We start from the raw sequence: 4,867 nt of genomic DNA on the forward strand, positions 1-4,867 counted from the left end.
TTCTTTAGTCGGTATTTCATATATTTATGTAATGTGATAAAAAAAATTGTTTTGCATGTTTTGTTTTATTGACTTTCATGGGTAATATATGTATAAAAATTTCCTTCAAATTGAAAATCGTATTTCTGCTCCAAATTCATCTATAACCGAATCATCCCAAACAAACACGAACATCCTTCATGGGGGTACGATGGGAGATGGATCACGGTAGATTCTTCTGATGTTTGCAGGAGATTGGGTCGAGATTTAACCAAGATTTGTTCAAATTTATCCCAGATTTACCCCGATAAGGATCTCGGGTCCCAGAGTCTGATGTGTTTGTGGGTTTCACCAGGTGTCTTAACACCTACGTCTGTTTGGGCTTTCTTCCCACTTTCACAATAGAACTTAAAAACAGTTAAAAATCTCAGTCTTGCTTTGGATGAGAAAGAATGACACTAGGAAGAAAATTTTGCAAAATAGTTCATGCATTGAGGAAGTTCTGTACATGCATAAAGGGTCTTGTTCAACAGAAAAGATTAATAGATGTTAAAATCTCATAATTGATACTTCAGTTTACAGAAACCACTTAATCAACAAACATCGAAACAGATTTGAAGTACTTATATTAAGCTCTACGTTTTGCTCCTTGAGGTCAATGAAAATACACAGTAACACTGACACAGATTTTTCAGTAAAACCATCAACCAGTCTTCTTGTTACTTTTGAGGCTGTAATTGTTATGATCGTGAGTACTCCATGGTTTGTATATGCAATGTTCAAGTGAGATAAACTGGGTAACACTGTCTTCATATCTGTAGTTAGACAGCTAGTCTCTGAAATGAACATATTTTACAGAGAAAAAGTTCATAGAACAAAAAACAAATGTAATGAAAAGGAGCCATTAGACTTTCTTCATTTTCTAGACTTGTGTTGGCTTTCATGGATATGTATGCTTCAGGGTCTGTATGTGACAGACTAAGCTGAAGTACACTTAGTCAACACTGTGTATTCACAGGTGAGATGCAGTTGATCAACCCTGTGTATTCACAGGTGAGATACAGTTTATCAACCTTGTATTCACAGGTGAGATACAGTTTATCAACCCTGTATTGTATTCAGTTGGTGAGATACAGGTGAGATACAGTTGATTAACCCACAGGTGAGATACAGTTGATCAACCCTGTATTCACAGGTGAGATACAGTTGATCAACCCTGTATTCACAGGTGAGATACAGTTGATCAACCCTGTATTCACAGGTGAGATACAGTTGATCAACCCTGTATTCACAGGTGAGATACAGTTTATCAACCCTGTATTCACAGGTGAGATACAGTTGATCAACCCTGTATTCACAGGTGAGATACAGTTGATCAACCCTGTATTCACAGGTGAGATACAGTTGATCAACCCTGTATTCACAGGTGAGATACAGTTGATCAACCCTGTATTCACAGGTGAGATGCAGTTGATCAACCCTGTATTCACAGGTGTGATGCAGTTGACCAACCATGTGTATTCACAGGTGAGATACAGTTTATCAACCCTGTATTCACAGGTGATTATACACTTGATCAACCATGTGTATTCACAGGTAAGATGCACTTGATCAACCATGTGTATTCACAGGTGATTATACACTTGATCAACCATGTGTATTCACATGTGATTATACCCTTGATCAACCATGTGTATTCACAGGTGATTATACACATGATCAACCATATGTATATTCACATATGAGGTGCCCTTGATCAACAGAGTATTCACAGGTGACATAGAAACCTATGAAGTATTGATGATGAAATGTTTTCATGATCATACCACAAGAAGTAACCAATTTATAGACTATATATTCAAGAGCAGTCATTAGCATCTGAAGACTCTATGTTGAGGAATACCTGTATTCAAATGTGATATGTTCTATAGTCACGAGCGACTCAGTCGTTTTCTGATTGATAAATGGGAGTCCAATATACCAAAAACTGTTTGAAGGATGGTCATTTTTTACTTGTCATGTTAGAACTAGGGCTGGCTTTGATATAAGTCCTAGAGATTGATTATCATAAACTAAATATCAGTTGACTATCGATAAATATCGGAGAAGTAACTTTGAGGGAAAGTGGGAAAAGGGCCAAATGAAATCAACATGTATTAAATCACTGGGGAGTGGTGACATTTATGCCTAGATTTCACAAAGAAAGATTTCATTAACATAGTTTAGAAGTGGCCCATGAGTAAAGATCTAACTTTGAGCATTATGTGTGTGAATTAAAACATGTATTTCATCACAATAATATATGGAAGTGATGACAGATTTTTCATATCAAAATCGTTGATAATATGTACCATTGATGATATTTCTGATTATCAATCTTTTTAGCCAACCCTAGTGAAAACTTGTATCAGCTTTTTTTATGAAGGTGTCCACATTCATGGCCATGTGTTTGTACAAATGTTTTCATCCTTTTATTCATGTGATCATCAAGGAACTAACGAGTTGTGTGCTATTATTCAGGGTAGTAAGTACACACATATTCTAACCTGGGTAGATAGCATCTCTGATTATCATGGTATTACGTCTTCACTGTGTCATGTATGACCTCTGACCTATTTGCAGCTGTGTCCAGATAAAAAAACCATTTCAAATCAACTGTATTTTCACAATTAAAACAAGAAGTAGTTTCACACATCATTAACTTGACATTTTCATGGTGTCACAAATTCATCAGGAATGTCTTTAACATCATGACTTACCTCCCCTGTGTAAACGATCTTCAATCTCCATAGTCTTGTGGACTGTGTGTGTACGGAGAGCGGAATCTACATGGTTCATTCAAGAGCGAGGGGTATCTTTGCTACATATGCAATAAAAGACATAAAGCTGGTGCTCACTTTCCCTATGAAGTTATGGTGTCAAATTGGTCTGTTTCAAAATAGTTATAAAACTCTGGGGCACCACATATATACCCTTCTTGACCAAAATGTTGGCTTAGTTCATACACTGGGCCTAGATTTTCGAAGCTCTCTTAGCGCTAAGATAGTCTTAGGTTAATGTTAATGTATGGCGCTTACGCCTATCTTAGCGTTAAGAGAGCTTCGAAAATCTAGGCCCTGGTGCTTAGCCTCTGAATATATCTTACTATGATAGAAACAACCTTCTAACTTTAAAATGAAACAGTGCCCTGTAATGTTGAGGATTGTCAAGCTGGAAGATCTAGACATGCTTCATTGAGAGCTATACCATTACAACAGTGTATGAAATAAGGCCCGTCCAGCCGCCCGAGATGGTCTAGATTTCAGACAGACAGTTTGGATTTACAGCTAGCCAGCCCGATGATCTGGTAAAAATTTAGATGTTATATACATCTGAGTCATATCTTGGTGTCTGGTCTGGTTAAATCCATTGGACTGGTAACATTTTGAAGTTTCCAGCCCTGATGTCTGGCTGGGGTTTTGGCTTATTTCATACACTGATTACAATAAGCCCAGCATAAGTTAATATAGATCTGGGACTGTGAGTGAGACGAGGTCAGTTTATTTTGAAAATGTTAGTTGTTCCAAGAAAGGGATGGTTCATCGGAGATAAATGAATGCCGCAGTACAGTGTTTCCCTTACAGTAGAATACGCAAGAGTGTCTGTGTCTCTTTAGTCCTAATAATTACTTAATTGTGGCCAAAAGAATTTTTATAAGACATGTAGTGTTACCCTCTGTGGAGTCCATGTTAGAATAGGTCCTGTGTTTGTTTTAAGAAGAATAATGGACAAGGTGTCCAGGTCTGTGACTTGGTTCACTGAATGTGATTGTAACGAGATGGAGTGGGTTTTTGCTCATCATATCGATCACTGGTTACCTTGTCCAGACTGTTATTATCATACTGCCATCACATAACTGGAATATTGCTATTAAATAACAAGTGCATTTTTTCATAAGGTAATAAGGGGCGGTGGGGTAGCCCAGTGGTTAAAGCGTTCGCTCGCAAGCCGAAGACCCAGGTTCGATTCCCCACATGGGTACAACGTGTTAAGCCCATTTCTGGTGTGCCCCGCCGTGATATTGCTGGAATATTGCTAAAAGCGGCGTAAAACCATACTCACTCACTCATAAGGTAATAATGATTTTATTGTTAAGTGTACTACTAGGTAAATTGAAAAACATGTGAATTGGTTATGGCTGGTTATTTTAAACATTCTTTTTAAGGAGTTAATGTAAATGCAGAAAATGAGATAATTCTGTCGGTATATTAAGTACAATCTTCTAATTAGTCTCATTTCTCTTTCCGTCCGATAAACTGAGTTATGGCAATAATCGTAATGTACATCTTGTGTGTGTAGTGATCATTATCATCATGGTCACGGAGTATCTGTACATGGATTACACAAGGCCTTTTCTTAGCTACTACTTCCTTTACACATTTTGTTCTGAAATTAAGTTCATTTTGAAGTTTTGCATCCATTAATATTTTGAGAAGTTTGTTTTTCTCCATTTCAACCCACATAGGATTGTCTCAAATCAATTTCAATCCATGGTTGGGAATTTCTCAGACAGTGGATTTCATTGAACTGAGATTTAGTCTCTGCAATTAAAATTTTTTGGTTATAATTGTTTTTAATACGTTGTATGGTTGGGCTTGTTTGGAATATTCAGATATATCTGCTGAATGTCTGTATGAGAGATTCAAGCAAGTAAAGATAATTGCCTTAAGGTACCAAACAAAGGTTAGAACATCTACTTTGTACTGTTTATAATTTTGTACTTTAATCTCAGTGTGTTTGTGTTTCATGTTATAGTTCCTGAAGAAGTCATGATTATTCTTGTGATTTGGGTACTGAATAACATGATCATTTAGATGATTTGTGATTTGTATAAAAGGTTAATCGGTCA

At 36.8% G+C, this 4,867-nt stretch overlaps 1 long non-coding RNA gene across 5 annotated transcripts; it reads left to right on the plus strand.

The window, feature by feature from the left end:
• LOC124257327 lies at positions 1-4,867 on the plus strand. 5 transcript variants are annotated; one of them, XR_006893242.1, is made up of 4 exons: positions 1-1,065; positions 1,142-1,506; positions 1,540-3,916; positions 4,092-4,867. It is a non-coding gene; the product is annotated as an uncharacterized LOC124257327 (long non-coding RNA). The 5 variants fall into 5 exon arrangements; XR_006893240.1 differs by having other exon boundaries at positions 1-997; positions 1,033-1,065; positions 1,142-3,916; XR_006893238.1 differs by having other exon boundaries at positions 1,142-3,916.

Source organism: Haliotis rubra, unplaced genomic scaffold, assembly GCF_003918875.1.
Source record: "Haliotis rubra isolate DU_JTF1 unplaced genomic scaffold, ASM391887v1 Scf658, whole genome shotgun sequence".
Lineage (NCBI taxonomy): Eukaryota > Metazoa > Mollusca > Gastropoda > Lepetellida > Haliotidae > Haliotis > Haliotis rubra.